The sequence below is a fragment of the Salmo salar genome, chromosome ssa29 (assembly GCF_905237065.1).
Source record: "Salmo salar chromosome ssa29, Ssal_v3.1, whole genome shotgun sequence".
Classification (NCBI taxonomy): Eukaryota; Metazoa; Chordata; class Actinopteri; order Salmoniformes; family Salmonidae; genus Salmo; species Salmo salar.
Window position 1 is genome coordinate 205945 of NC_059470.1, and position 16705 is coordinate 222649.

A 16705-nucleotide genomic window follows, 5' to 3' on the forward strand; every position below is an offset into this window, starting at 1 on the left:
CAATTTGTAATATTGCATGCGAATAATTATTCCCCAAATTCTAGGTTAATAACGGTAAAATAGCATACACATAAAGATTAACAACGAGTAGACACTGATCGTATTTGGTTCGGAGTTGTATAAATTAAAGCACATAGAATAAAAGATAGTTTAAGGTACTTACGAATAATATTTCTAAAATTCTAGATTGGGAGAAGAAGCAGAATAAATACAAGTGTACTTTAACAACATGGGTAGTAAATCCGCTAAGGAAATCCCCGTATTGACGGGAGATTAACGTTTTATGCTGGGAAAAGATAAGAGGAACATTTATTTTGGGCCGAAATGGAGGAAGAAATACGATTTTGATGGATGTTTGAATGTTGAAAGATTGGAATTAATGGTAAAACAAATACATAAGGTCAGTGGGGGTAAGACAGAGAAGCAGCGCACAGAGGGCCTTGACACTGCTCGGGTTTGGCTGGCAGAAGCTAGAAAGAGAGCGGAGGGGGCCAAAAGTAAGGGAGTTACTAAAAATGAATGTTTGGGTAGTCAGGAGCAGACAGAGAGGACTCCCACGGCTCCCACAGAGACACCATCTAAACCCGAATTATACCCCTCCCTGGCTGACCAGGGATGGCGGGAGAACCCAGATGACGAGGTGGTGGTAGTGAGACGGAGGCTACCACATCAAGTGCCGCCCGTACCAATACCCCCTCCCCCATATGCTGGTCCTCAGGGAGCCGAGGGAGGTAGAGAGGAAGAGACACAGGGAGCTGGACAGGATTTAGCCACTTTATTGAAAAAGTGGATAGAAACGGAGGGAGAGAGAAAGATGACAACTAGGGGTAGAGAGCGTGTTGGTGGTGCTGCAAAACCCAGAGCCCTCAGTAGACTCGTTTACCATAACCAAAGTCCGGATAGGAATAGACAAAAGAAAGGGGGAGATGGATGCTTTAACTGTAACAAACCGGGTCATTTTGCTAGAGAATGTGAGGTTCTGTGTAAACACTGCAATAAAATAGGTCGAAACTGTAAAAAGAGTGAATCGGTTGAGATAGAGCATCTAACTGTAACTGTCGGGGTAACAGAGTACCTGATAGCAACCCTAGGAGAAATAGCGGGGAGGAGCAGAGACTCTGTTGACAGAAGGGGAAAAACAGGGAGACACGCTGACAGAGACGGAGAGAAGCAGTGTTTCAATTGTCACAAGCTAGGACACCTTGCTAGACAGTGTAAAGCACCGTGTAACCGCTGCAGGGAGGGAAGCCACACGGCAGAGGATTGTAAGGCCCCACCAAGGAACCGTAGACAGAGACAGTTTAGGGATAGACAGAGAGGAAAACAGGATTTAGCAAACTTATTGAGAAAAGTGGATAGAGACACTGTAGACAGAAGGGGAAAAACAGGGAGACGCGCTGACAAAGACGGAGAGAAGATGTGTTTTAATTGCGATAGAACAGGACATTTTGCCAGAGACTGTAAAACACCCTGTAAACATTGTGACCGAGTAGAACACAACTACCGAAATTGTAAACATGAACAATAGTGGTTCAGTGGTAGAATTCTTGCCTACCATGCAGGGGACCCGGGTTCGGTTCCCAGCCCATGCACCATGGGACTAAAATGTAATTTAATTATTGTTATGTTATGACTGGAACCATACGGTTGTTAGTGTTTGTTTAAGATAGAAACCGAACGTTTTGATAGCTTGTTTAGTTTAAATAGAAAGACAGAGTCGATAAAATACGTTGTTTGTGGTCTAAATGGACTGTTTTAAGGATTTATAGAGAATAGCAGTTGTATTTGAATGACGGAATCAAGGAAAAGGCAGTTACTTAAATCTAATGAATTATAAGGAGCGGAAATTAATAAGTGCGACAGAATTGTGGTGATATACATGATATTTTTTTTAAAACTTGGACATTTCATAAGACTATAAACCAATACCTAGAGAGATTAAAGGACGTGTCCAACGCTAATAGTGGGTTAATAGAACCCCCGGTAGTGGATGGATTTGATGCCCCGTATTATCAGCAATTAAAAATTGTTTTCCACAGTGGAATGCGTCCCGAGATAAATCGTGCCACCAAACAGAACCTCGTAGGGTGGGGGCTAGCAGATCTGAGGGAAGTAAGCAAGGCCAGAGAGGGAGTAGAGACAGATACAAAGAGAAGGTCAGGCGCCCACAGCCAGACTCAGAGGAGGAGGCATGACTAACTATGGAGAGCGGGGGAGCAGACACTAACTAGTGAGGGGAAGGACGTTTTTCAGAATTTAGTTATAAACAGCGATTGTGAAGTTTTTGAATTGGCTACAATTGATTTGGCATTACAACAAGAACAGAAACCCTATTTGACACTAACAGTGATGGAGGAGAGAATCAAATTTCTGTGTGATACTGGGGCGTGTCTTGTTTTTCTGAGTTTTAATAAATATCCTCTCTAGGCTAGGCGGGACGAATTCGTCCCACCTACGTAACAGCCACTGCCAGCCTGTGGCGCGATTTTCAAAACCTTAAAAATCCTATTACTTAAATTTCTCAAACATATGACTATTTTACAGCCATTTAAAGATAAGACTCTCGTTAATCTAACCACACTGTCCGATTTCAAAAAGGCTTTACAACGAAAGCAAAACATTAGATTATGTCAGCAGAGTACCAAGCCAGAAATAATCAGACACCCATTTTTCAAGCCAGCATATAATGTCACCAAAACCCAGAAGACAGCTAAATGCAGCACTCACCTTTGATGATCTTCATCAGATGACAACCCTAGGACATTATGTTATACAATACATGCATGTTTTGTTCAATAAAGTTCATATTTATATCAAAAACCAGCTTTTTACATTAGCATGTGACGTTCAGAACTAGCATACCCCCCGCAAACTTCCGGGGAATTCGCTAACATTTTACTAAATTACTCACGATAAACGTTCACAAAAAGCATAACAATTATTTTAAGAATTATAGATACAGACCTCCTCTATGCACACACACACACACACACACACACACACACACACACACACACACACACACACACACATACACTACAGCCCTCCCTGATTCTGAAAGGTGGTCGGTGCTAGCTTTGGCATTAATCACTCTCCTCTCACTTCAGAAAACTCAAAATCAACACCTTCTTAAAAAAGACGGGCGCTCCTGTGTCAGGAGTAAAATTCCCTCTGTGACCACTAGAGAGACATTAACAGGAGGCTTGTGGAAATATGACATGCCAACACTAAAATGTAAATTAATTCACCTTACACTTCCCTCCATATGTATTTGGATAGTGAAGCTACATTTGTTAATTTGGCTCTATACTCCAACATTTTAGAATTGAGATATCATTTTTCATGTTAGGTGGCAGTACAGAATGTAACCTTTTATTTTAGGGTATTTTCATACACATCTGTTTTACAGTTTAGAAGAAGTCACAAGTATTTAGACAAATTCACTTATAGTTTATTAAGGTAGTAAAATGTTTTGTATTTGGTCCCATATTCCTTGCACACAATGACTATATTAAGCTTGTGACTCTACAAACTTGTTGGATGCATTTGTGGTTTGTTTTGGTTGTGTTTTGGATTATGTTTTGCTCAATAGGAACTTGCCCAATAGGAACTGGGGGCCAGAGTTTTTCCTGACTATGTTAACTGACCAGTATAAACTCTAGGGCCTTCTTATGTTCCTTGATGTCAGTCTGCAAAAGGGCCTATAATTACATCAATAACTAGTAAAGTAGCACAGGAACATTTGGTAAGTAATCTATGCTGTTGTGAACACAAAATAGGAGTTGAAGAAAAATATACAAGCAATAACTGCATTATTGAAATTGTCCGTCTTCAGTGCCCCCGTGTCCCGCCCTACACCGTGTTGTGTTGTTGTCTCATGGTTCCACTCCCTACCATGGGCACACCACTCCACCGCTCCAGTCTCCCTCCTTTTGATCTCTGGCTAATTACGTGTCTCTCTCTGTGTCTCTGCCCCTGATGAGACAAGGCCCAGCATGGAAGCACATACACTCTCTTTCTGTCTCTGCATGGCATAATCCTCCACTTCTGAAGAAACAAACAATAATAACCAACAGAAAAAGAAAAGGAGGAAACACAATGAAGTGGAATTATCTCTCAGGAATTTGAGTTGTTGTGTTGGCTCTGTGGAAATAATAGCTTTTTACTCTGGTGGGGAAATGATAAACATATGAACCAATTAATGTATATCAAATTTCAAATCAATTCAGACATTTTGCTTTTATGTTTATGATGCTCGGTTACTTTTCAGCCAACCAGCCTGAGCTGCTGTTTGAAGTTAATGTTGTCATGTTGTGTTGTGTACCCCAGACTACAAGACTAACTAAAGTTACAACATCAATGTCATTATTTAAATTATTTATTGTCCTTTTTTGACTTTTTATTTTCTTTGATCCCTCATCAAGTCTTTTTAAAATGAATCTCACACGGAATCAATAGACGTAGCCCTGACCAAAACAAGCTCTGAATTCCACATGGCAAACAGGAGGACAATTATTATTCAAATAGACATTTTCACGTTGCGGCCATGAGCCGGATATCCAGCATGAATAAAGTCTATGGTCAATGAATGAGTGAGACAATTTGATTGAATGGTTGTGAAAGAGGGACTACTGCTCTTGGGACTAGAAGGTTCTATCTGAAAAAATATGATTGAGATAATTAGCTTAAAAGTTAAGCAGTTTTTATATTGTGGGACCCTTGGCTGATCTTTCTCCCACCTGCCTGAAGAGGTTTTAATTAATACAGTAATTTTCCATTTAGGTCTCATCTGACGATGGAATCACAGGCGGGCTGGCATCCGGTACATGGTTTGGCACAGTGCTCCATTGTAACGGCAGAGGTTCCATAGACCTCCATCTCTTCCACCTCTCCTCTTCCTCCTCCTCCCCACATTAAAAATACTAAAGTTGACTTAATTAATCAATAAGGCCCGAGGGGTGTGGTATATGGCCAAGGGCTGTTCTTAACCACGACGCAACGCGGAGTGCCTGGACACAGCCCTTACCCGTGGTATATTGGCCATATATCACAAACCCCGAGGTGCCATTTTGCTATTATAAACTGTTTACCAACGGAATTAGAGAGGTAAAAATAAGTGTTTTGTCATACCCGTGGTATACGGTCTGATATACCACGGCTGTCAGCCAATCAGCATTCAGGGCTCAAACCACCCAGTTTATAATATAGATTATACCACAGTATTGTTGAATACTAATTTCTGATTGACTAGAAGGGCATTCTAGTATGGACATTAAAACCAGATAAAGGAACAGTTGGAAAATATACTGCTCAAAAAAATAAAGGGAACACTTAAACAACACAATGTAACTCCAAGTCAATCACACTTCTGTGAAATCAAACTGTCCACTTAGGAAGCAACACTGATTTACAATAAATTTCACATGCTGTTGTGCAAATGGAATAGACAACAGGTGGAAATTATAGGCAATAAGCAAGACACCCCCAATAAAGGAGTGGTTCAGCAGGTGGTGACCACAGACCACTTCTCAGTTCCTATGCTTCCTGGCTGATGTTTTAGTCACTTTTGAATGCTGGCGGTGCTTTCACTCTAGTGGTAGCATGAGACGGAGTCTACAACCCACACAAGTGGCTCAGGTAGTGCAGCTCATCCAGGATGGCACATCAATGCGAGCTGTGGCAAGAAGGTTTGCTGTGTCTATCAGCGTAGTGTCCAAAGCATGGAGGCGCTACCAGGAGACAGGCCAGTACATCAGGAGACGTGGAGGAGGCCGTAGGAGGGCAACAACCCAGCAGCAGGACCGCTACCTCCGCCTTTGTGCAAGGAGGAGCAGGAGGAGCACTGCCAGAGCCCTGCAAAATGACCTCCAGCAGGCCACAAATGTGCATGTGTCTGCTCAAACAGTCAGAAACAGACTCCATGAGGGTGGTATGAGGGCCCGACGTCCACAGGTGGGGGTTGTGCTTACAGCCCAACACCGTGCAGGACGTTTGGCATTTGCCAGAGAACACCAAGATTGGCAAATTCGCCACTGGCGCCCTGTGCTCTTCACAGATGAAAGCAGGTTCACACTGAGCACATGTGACAGACGTGACAGAGTCTGGAGACGCCGTGGAGAACGTTCTGCTGCCTGCAACATCCTCCAGCATGACCGGTTTGGCGGTGGGTCAGTCATGGTGTGGGGTGGCATTTCTTTGGGGGGCCGCACAGCCCTCCATGTGCTCGCCAGAGGTAGCCTGACTGCAATTAGGTACCGAGATGAGATCCTCAGACCCCTTGTGAGACCATATGCTGGTGCGGTTGGCCCTGGGTTCCTCCTAATGCAAGACAATGCTAGACCTCATGTGGCTGGAGTGTGTCAGCAGTTCCTGCAAGAGGAAGGCATTGATGCTATGGACTGGCCCGCCCGTTCCCCAGACCTGAATCCAATTGAGCACATCTGGGACATCATGTCTCGCTCCATCCACCAACGCCACGTTGCACCACAGACTGTCCAGGAGTTGGCGGATGCTTTAGTCCAGGTCTGGGAGGAGATCCCTCAGGAGACTATTCGCCACCTCATCAGGAGCATGCCCAGGCGTTGTAGGGAGGTCAATACAGGCACGTGGAGGCCACACACACTACTGAGCCTCATTTTGACTTGTTTTAAGGACATTACATCAAAGTTGGATCAGCCTGTAGTGTGGTTTTCCACTTTAATTTTGAGTGTGACTCCAAATCCAGACCTCCATGGGTTGATAAATTGGATTTCCATTGATTATTTTTGTGTGATTTTGTTGTCAGCACATTCAACTATGTAAAGAAAAAAGTATTTCATAAGATTATTTATTTCATTCAGATCTAGGATGTGTTGATTAAGTGTTCCCTTTATTTTTTTGAGCAGTGTATATCAGGACAGTTTGAAAATATATCAGGACACCTTGAACAACTGGATCACGTCCTTAAATATAAAACTAATCAAAGGAACGACTGGGTCGCGTCTTTAGCAACCAAAAGTTGAGAAAGTTTGAATTTGCTTAGAAAAATGCAAATATCAATGGAAATGTATTTCTTTCTAACGCTAAAATATTTTCCAAATACACACTACAGTACTTATTATAGAATTTTGTAGTAAACTGTACTATACGTAAGTGAAAACGCAGACGTTCTGTACATTACCTTTGAAAATTAACTCTGCAAAGGGACTCGGCTCCACCTCGCCCCACTGCGTCATCCATTATTTCCAAGATAATGTACAGAACATCTGTGTTTATCCCTTTGGTATACTACAGTTTACTACAGAATTCTATAGTAAGTACTGTAGTATGTATTTGTATTTTTCTATGGATCCCCATTAGCTGCTGCCAAAGCAGCAACTATTCTACCTGGGGTCCAGCAAAATTAAAGCAGTTTATAAAATGTAAAAAACATTACAATACATTCACAGATTTCACAACACACTGTGTACCCTCAGGCCCCTACTCCACCACTACCACATATCTACAGTACAAAATCATTGTCTGTGTGTATATGTTATCGTGTGTGTGTGTGTGTGTGTGTGTGTGTGTGTGTGTGTGTGTGTGTGTGTGTGTGTGTGTGTGTGTGTGTGTGTGTGTGTGTGTGTGTGTGTGTGTGTCTGTGCCTAGGTTTGTGTTGCTCCACAGTCCCCGCTGTTCCATAAGGTGGAATTTTATCTGAATAGAGTTCCATGTAGACATGGCTCTATGTAGTACTGTGCGCCTCCCATAGTCTGTTCTGGACTTGGGGACTGTGAAGAGACCTCTTGTGGCATGTCTTGTGGGGTATGAATAGGTGTCTGAACTGTGCGGCAGTAGGTCAAACAGACAGCTCGGTGCATTCAACATGTCAATAACTCTCACAAGTAGTGATGAAGTCAATCTCTCCTCCACTGAGGCAGGAGAGATTGACATATACTGCTCAAAAAAATAAAGGGAACACTTAAACAACACATCCTAGATCTGAATGAAAGAAATAATCTTATTAAATACTTTTTTCTTTACATAGTTGAATGTGCTGACAACAAAATCACACAAAAATAATCAATGGAAATCCAATTTATCAACCCTTGGAGGTCTGGATTTGGAGTCACAGTCAAAATTAAAGTGGATAACCACACTACAGGCTGATCCAACTTTGATGTAATGTCCTTAAAACAAGTCAAAATGAGGCTCAGTAGTGTGTGTGTGGCCTCCACGTGCCTGTATGACCTCCCTACAACGCCTGGGCATGCTCCTGATGAGGTGGCGGATGGTCTCCTGAGGGATCTCCTCCCAGACCTGGACTAAAGCATCCGCCAACTCCTGAACAGTCTGTGGTGCAACGTGGCGTTGGTGGATGGAGCGAGACATGATGTCCCAGATGTGCTCAATTGGATTCAGGTCTGGGGAACGGGCGGGCCAGTCCATAGCATCAATGCCTTCCTCTTGCAGGAACTGCTGACACACTCCAGCCACATGAGGTCTAGCATTGTCTTGCATTAGTTGGAACCCAGGGCCAACCGCACCAGCATATGGTCTCACAAGGGGTCTGAGGATCTCATCTCGGTACCTAATTGCAGTCAGGCTACCTTTGGCGAGCACATGGAGGGCTGTGCGGACCCCCAAAGAAATGCCACCCCACACCATGACTGACCCACCGCCAAACCGGTCATGCTGGAGGATGTTGCAGGCAGCAGAACGTTCTCCACGGCGTCTCCAGACTCTGTCACGTCTGTCACGTGCTCAGTGTGAACCTGCTTTCATCTGTGAAGAGCACAGGGCGCCAGTGGTGAATTTGCCAATCTTGGTGTTCTCTGGCAAATGCCAAACGTCCTGCACGGTGTTGGGCTGTAAGCACAACCCCCACCTGTGGACGTCGGGCCCTCATACCACCCTCATGGAGTCTGTTTCTGACCGTTTGAGCAGACACATGCACATTTGTGGCCTGCTGGAGGTCATTTTGCAGGGCTCTGGCAGTGCTCCTCCTGCTCCTCCTTGCACAAAGGCGGAGGTAGCGGTCCTGCTGCTGGGTTGTTGCCCTCCTACGGCCTCCTCCACGTCTCCTGATGTACTGGCCTGTCTCCTGGTAGCGCCTCCATGCTCTGGACACTACGCTGACAGACACAGCAAACCTTCTTGCCACAGCTCGCATTGATGTGCCATCCTGGATGAGCTGCACTACCTGAGCCACTTGTGTGGGTTGTAGACTCATGCTACCACTAGAGTGAAAGCACCGCCAGCATTCAAAAGTGACCAAAACATCAGCCAGGAAGCATAGGAACTGAGAAGTGGTCTGTGGTCCCCACCTGCAGAACCACTCCTTTATTGGGGGTGTCTTGCTAATTGCCTATAATTTCCACCTGTTGTCTATTCCATTTGCACAACAGCATGTGAAATGTATTGTCAATCAGTGTTGCTTCCTAAGTGGACAGTTTGACTTCACAGAAGTGTGATTGACTTGGAGTTACATTGTGTTGTTTAAGTGTTCCCTTTATTTTTTTGAGCAGTGTATATATGATTAATATTAGCTATCTGTGTACATCCAAGGGCCAGCCATGCTGCCCTGTTCTTGAGCCAATTGCAATTTTCTTTATTCCCTTTTTGTGGCACCTGACCACACGACTGAACAGTAGTCCAGGTGAAACAAAACAAGGGCCTGTAGGACCGGTCTTGTTGATAGTGCTGTTAAGAAGGTAGAGCAGCCCTTTACTATGGACATACTTCTCCCCATCTTAGCTACTGTTGTATCAATATGTTTTGACCATGACAGTTTACAATCCAGGGTTACGCCAAACAGTTTAGTCACCTCAACTTGTTCAATTTCCACATTATTTATTACAAGATTTGGTTGAGGTTCAGGGTTTAGTGAATGATTTGTCCCAAATACATTGCTTTTAGTTTTAGAAATATTTAGGACTAACTTATTCCTTGCCATCCACTCTGAACCCTCCAGGTTCCCTTGGAGAGTTCATCAATGAGCTTGACGCCTTGATAAGTTCCTTTCCTGAGGATGGCTCACCCCTCACAATTCTGGGTGACTTTAACCTCCCTACGTCTACCTTTGACTCATTTCTCTCAGCCTCCTTCTTTCCACTCCTCTCCTCTTTTGGCCTCACCCTCTCACCGTCCCCCCCTACTCACAAGGCAGGCAATATGCTTGACCTCATCTTTACTAGATGCTGTTCTTCTACCAATCTCATCGCAACTCCCCTCCAAGTCTCCGACCACTACCTTGTATCCTTTTCCCTCTCGCTCTCCTCCAACACTACTCACTCTGCCCCTACTCAGATGGTATTGCGTCGTCGCAACCTTCGCTCTCTCTCTCCTGCTACTCTCTCCTCTTCCATCCTATCATCTCTTCCCCCTGCTTGAAAAGAAGGTTGACGACATCCGATCCTCGTTTGTTAAGTCAAACGACACCGCTGGTCCTGCTAACATTGCCCTACCCTATGCTTTGACCTCTTTCTCCCCTCTCTCTCCAGATGAAATCTTGCGACTTGTGACGGCCGGCGGCCCAACAACCTGCCCGCTTGACCCTATCCCCTCCTCTCTTCTCCAGACCATTTCCGGAGACCTTCTCCCTTACCTCACCTCGCTCATCAACTCATCCTTGACCGCTGGCTACGTCCCTTCCGTCTTCAAGAGAGCGAGAGTTGCACCCCTTCTCAAAAAACCTACACTCGATCCCTCCGATGTCAACAAATACAGACCAGTATCCCTTCTTTCTTTCCTCTCCAAAACTCTTGAGCGTGCCGTCCTTGGCCAGCTCTCTTGCTATCTCTCTAAGAATGACCTTCTTGATCCAAATCAGTCAGGTTTCAAGACTGGTCATTCAACTGAGACTGCTCTTCTCTGTGTCACGGAGACTCTCCGCACTGCTAAAGCTAACTCTCTCTCCTCTGCTCTCATCCTTCTAGACCTATCTGCTGCCGTTGATACTGTGAACCATCAGATCCTCCTCTCCACCCTCTCCGAGTTGGGCATCTCCGGCGCGGCTCACTCTTGGATTGCGTCCTACCTGACAGGTCGCTCCTACCAGCTGGCATGGCGAGAATCCGTCTCCGCACCATGTGCTCTCACCACTGGTGTCCCCCAAGGCTCAGTTCTAGGCCCTCTCCTATTCTCGCTATACACCAAGTCACTTGGCTCTGTCATATCCTCACATGGTCTCTCCGATCATTGCTACGCAGACGACACACAATTCATCTTCTCCTTTCCCCCTTCTGATAACTAGGTGGCGAATCGCATCTCTGCATGTCTGGCAGACATATCAGTGTGGATGACAGATCACCACCTCAAGCTGAACCTCGGCAAGACGGAGCTGCTCTTCCTCCCGGGGAAGGACTGCCCGTTCCATGATCTCGCCATCACGGTTGACAACTCCATTATGTCCTTCTCCCAGAGTGCTAAGAGCCTTGGCGTGACCCTGGACAACACCCTGTCGTTCTCCGCTAACATCAAGGCGGTGACCCGATCCTGTAGGTTCATGCTATACAACATTCGCAGAGTACGACCCTGCCTCACACAGGAAGCGGCGCAGGTCCTAATCCAGGCACTTGTCATCTCCCGTCTGGATTACTGCAACTCGCTGTTGGTGGGGCTCCCTGCCTGTGCCATTAAACCCCTACAACTCATCCAGAACGCCACAGCCCATCTGGTGTTCAACCTTTCCAAGTTCTCTCACGTCACCCCGCTCCTCCGCACACTCCACTGGCTTCCAGTTGAAGCTCGCATCTGCTACAAGACCATGGTGCTTGCCTACGGAGCTGTGAGGGGAACGGCACCTCCATACCTTCAGGCTCTGATCAGTCCCTACACCCAAAGAAGGGCACTGCGTTCATCCACCTCTGGCCTGCTCGCCACCCTACCTCTGTGGAAGCACAGTTCCCACTCAGCCCAGTCAAAACTGTTCGCTGCTCTGGCACCCCAATGGTGGAACAAGCTCCCTCACGACGCCAGGACAGCGGAGTCAATCACCACCTTCCGGAGACACCTGAAACCCCACCTCTTTAAGGAATACCTGGGATAGGATTAAGTAATCCTTCTAACCCCCCCCCCACCCTCCCCCCAAAATATATAGATGTACTATTGTAAAGTGGTTGTTCCACTGGATATCATAAGGTGAATGCACCAATTTGTAAGTCGCTCTGGATAAGAGCGTCTGCTAAATGACGTAAATGTAATGTAATGTAAATGTAACTAACTGCTAACTCTTTTAAGTGTTGCAGTCATCTCAGTTGCTGTAGTAGCTGACATGTATAGTGTTCAGTCATTCGCATACATAGACACACTGGCTTTACTCAAAGCCAGAGGCATGTCATTAGTAAATATTGAAAAAAGTGAGATGCCTAGACAGCTGCCCTGGGGAATTCCTGATTCTATCTGGATTATGTTGGAGAGGCTTCCATTAAAGAACACCCTCTGTGTTCTGTTAGACAAGTAACTCTTTATCCACAATATAGCAGGTGGTGTAAATGTCAAAAGCCGCACTGAAGTCTCACAGCCCCCACAATCTTTTTATCACAAATTTCTCTCAGCCAATCATCAGTCATTTGTGTATTTTATTTTATTTTATTGACCCTTTATTTAACAAGTCAGTTAAGAACAAATTGTTATTTACAATGACAGCCTACACCAGTCAAACTGGTAAGTGCTGTGCTTGTTGAATGTCCTTCCCTATAAGCATGCTGAAAGTTTGTTGTCAATTTGTTTACTGTAAAATAGCATTGTATCTGGTCAAACACCATTTTTTCCAAAAGTTTACTAAGGGTTGGTAACAGGCTGATAGGTCGGCTAAGTTTGATAATCTTGCCAAGGAAAAAAAATCATTAAAGTAGTTGGCAATATCACTTAGTTTTGTGATGAATGAGCCAATTTCATTTAAGGTGCTCCAAAGCGTTTTACTATCATTCTTAATGTAATTTATCTTTGTTTCATAGTCTAGTTTCGTCTTCTTTTTAATCAGTTTAGTCACATAATTTCTCAATTTGCAATACGTTTCCCAATTGGTTGTGCATGTCACACCTTGATCTGTTTCACCTGTCTTTGTGCTTGTCTCCACCCCCTCCATCTGTCTCCCATCTTCCCCATTATCCCCATTGTATTTCTACCTGTGTTCTCTGTTCATCTTGGTCTTCCCTAAAACGTGATAGTGCAGCCAGATTTATTTGCCATTCTTTTTGCTTCATCCCTCTCAACCATACAATTTTTTAATTCTTCATCAATCCACAGGGATGTAACAGTTTTTACAGTAATTTTCTTAATAGGTGCATGCTTATTATTAACTAGAATAAGCATTTTCATAAATGTGTCAAGTGCAGTGTCTGTTTGCTCATTACATGCCATTGACCAAGTGCAAATAAAGGGACAAACGGACAGTTGGAAAAGATATTGGGAAATCTTGCAATCACAATTCAATATGCGCCTACACATGCAGAGTCCCTGTGCGGAGTTCATTTTCCCAAGGTAATGTACAGAACGGAGGCAGTTATCCCGCATATACCACAGTTACCAAAAAAATAAATAATAAAGCACACATTTACCAGTAGAAATAAGCCAGTAGAAATAAAACATTTGTGTTTATATTTTCATTTTTACCTTCCCATCTTTTGGTTGCTAGATAAGTGACCCAGTCATTTGTTCAATTAGTTCTATAGTTAAATATGTGACCCAGATGTTCATACTATATGTTCCATTGCCATGCTCACTGGCAATAGTCGTATCCCTTGCTTGCTTGCTAGCTAGCCAACTTAACTATGTCTAAAACAGTCACGACCTTTGCAGACAGAAAAGTGGGAGGATTTGAAAGCATAGCACTTGCATGACTGCAACTGGAGAAATTCATGTTCATCACTCACCACCTTAGGTCATCAGATGCTCCCAAAATATATGTCTCTGCAAAAACAAATATAATCTATCTATCAAGGTTTGTGTGGTTGTTGGTTCAGCGTTCTGTAACTGTGTAACAAGTACAGTGGCTTGCGAAAGTATTCACCCCCTTGGCATTTTTCCTATTTTTTACAGCCTGGCATTAAAATGGATTTTTGAGGGTTTGTATCATTTGATTTACACAACATACCTACCACTTTGAAGATGCAAAATATTATTTATTGTGAAACAAACAAATAATGGGGCAGCAGGTAGCCTAGTGGTTAGAGCGTTGGACTAGTAACTGAAAGGTTGCAAGATCGAATCCCCGAGCTGACAAGGTAAAAATCTGTCGTTCTGCCCCTGAACAAGGCAGTTAATGCCATCTTTGGTGTGGTTATCAATGCACTTTTTCCAATCCTATTGATAAAGTTATTGTATTTGTCATACACAAGTTTTACTGTGTGAATTTTCAAATGCATTATGTCATTACTAAATGTGAAATGTGATAGGTCTTTAAAATATGTTTTCAAAAACCAAACCATTTAAATCAGTCATCTTCTTCAAATAAAGGGGGTGATGACGCAGGTAAATTTCTATGACAACAAATCAGATTTAATTGGTCCTCAGCTCACATCTCAGACGATTCATTCACCCTGGGCAGGCTAACTCCATGTATCCTGAATGAAGTGTCTGAGATGTGAGCTGAGGACCAATTAAATCAGATTCCCTCCCTCTCGCAAAGATTGCAGGTTAGTTCTAGGTTAGTTCTAAAGGACTCTTTGCCATAGATATTTACCTGGCTAAAAGGTGAGCCACCTTCGTGGTACCGGTTATTCCGGGTTGACCAAAGCTCCCTTGCTAACTCCTCAAACCATGTACGGCTCAGGTGTGTGGAACCCTGCCACATTACTACTACAAGCCCAGAGTTGTGTCCAGTAAGGAGAAAATGTTTTGAAACTGAGTGAAACTGAGTGTAACTGTTTTGCTGCGGTGTGCTCTACTGAACTTGATCCAGGGTCGTATGCTGGTCTCTCCCCTCTCTCTCTTTGCCCCCTCTACCCTTTCGTCTGATTTTATTCCCCCCAGGTTATTTTATCCGCAGCACATGTTCATTCATACACGTACAGTATGTGTCCCAAATGGTACCATATTCCATATATAGTGTCTCTGTTCAAAAGTTGTGCACTATATAGGAAATAGGGTGCCATTTGAGACTTAACCTTTGTCTCCATCGAAACTGCCCCTTCTGTCATCAAGCTGGTACATTTTTCATCTAGTTTTGCTTCCCCCCTCCTTTACTTAATAGGCTGAGATCTAATAACTTAACCTGTTATGGCTAGGGGGCAGTATTTTCACGGCTGGATAAAAAACGTACCCGATTTAATCTGGTTACTACTCCTGCCCAGTAACTAGAATATGCATATAATTATTGGCTTTGGATAAAAAACACTCCAAAGTTTCTAAAACTGTTTGAATGGTGTCTGTGAGTATAACAGAACTCAAATGGCAGGTCAAAACCTGAGAGATTCCTTTACAGGAAGTGGCCTGTCTGACCATTTCTTGAACTTCTTTGCCATCTCTATCTTTTACAAAGGATCTCTGCTCTAACGTGACACTTCCTACGTCTTCCATGGGCGCTCAGAGCCCGGGAAAAACCTGAATGTCGTCATCCCAGCCCCAGGCTGAAACACATTATCGCCTTTCTCAAGTGGCCGATCAAGGGACTGTGGGCTTAGGCGCGTGACCTGGCTGCTCCCGTCTTTGTGATTTTTCCTCTGTTTGCCGAAAAGGAGATTCCCGGTCGGAATATTATCGCTTTTTTACGAGATAAATTGCATAAAAATGTATTTTAAACAGCGGTTGACATGCTTCGAAGTACGGTAATGGAATATTTAGAAATTTTTTGTCACGAATTGCGCCATGCGCACGACCCTGATTTACCATTTCGGATAGTTTCTGGAACGCACGAACAAAACGCCGCTATTCGGATATAACGATGGATTATTTGGGACCAAACCAACATTTGTTATTGAAGTAGCAGTCCTGGGAGTGCATTGTGACGAAGACAACAAAAGGTAATCAAACTTTTATAATAGTAAATCTGATTTTGGTGAAGGCTAAACTTGCCGGGTGTCTAAATAGCTAGCCCGTGATGGCTGGGCTATGTACTTAGAATATTGCAAAATGTGCTTTCACCAAAAAGCTATTTTAAAATCGGACATATCGAGTGCATAGAGGAGTTCTGTATCTATAATTCTTAAAATAATTGTTATGCTTTTTGTGAACGTTTATCGTGAGTAATTTAGTAAATTGTTAGTAAATTCCCCGGAACACCTGCGGAACACCTGCTCCAATATCCAATGATAGGCGTGGCGCGAATTACAAATTCCTCAAAAATACAAAAACTTCAATTTTTCAAACATATGACTATTTCACAGCATTTTAAAGACAAGACTCTCCTTTATCTAACCACACTGTCCGATTTCAAAAAGGCTTTACAGCGAAAGCAAAACATTAGGTTACGTCAGCAGAGTACCAAGCCAGAAATAATCAGACACCCATTTTTCAAGCTAGCATATAATGTCACAAAAACCCAGAAGACAGCTAAATGCAGCACTAACCTTTGATGATCTTCATCAGATGACACACCTAGGACATTATGTTATACAATACATGCATGTTTTGTTCAATCAAGTTCATATTTATATCAAAAAACAGCTTTTTACATTAGCATGTGACGTTCAGAACTAGCATACCCCCGCAAACTTCCGGAGTAATTTACTAAATTACTCATGATAAACGTTCACAAAAAGCATAACAATTATTTTAAGAATTATAGATACAGAACTCCTCTATG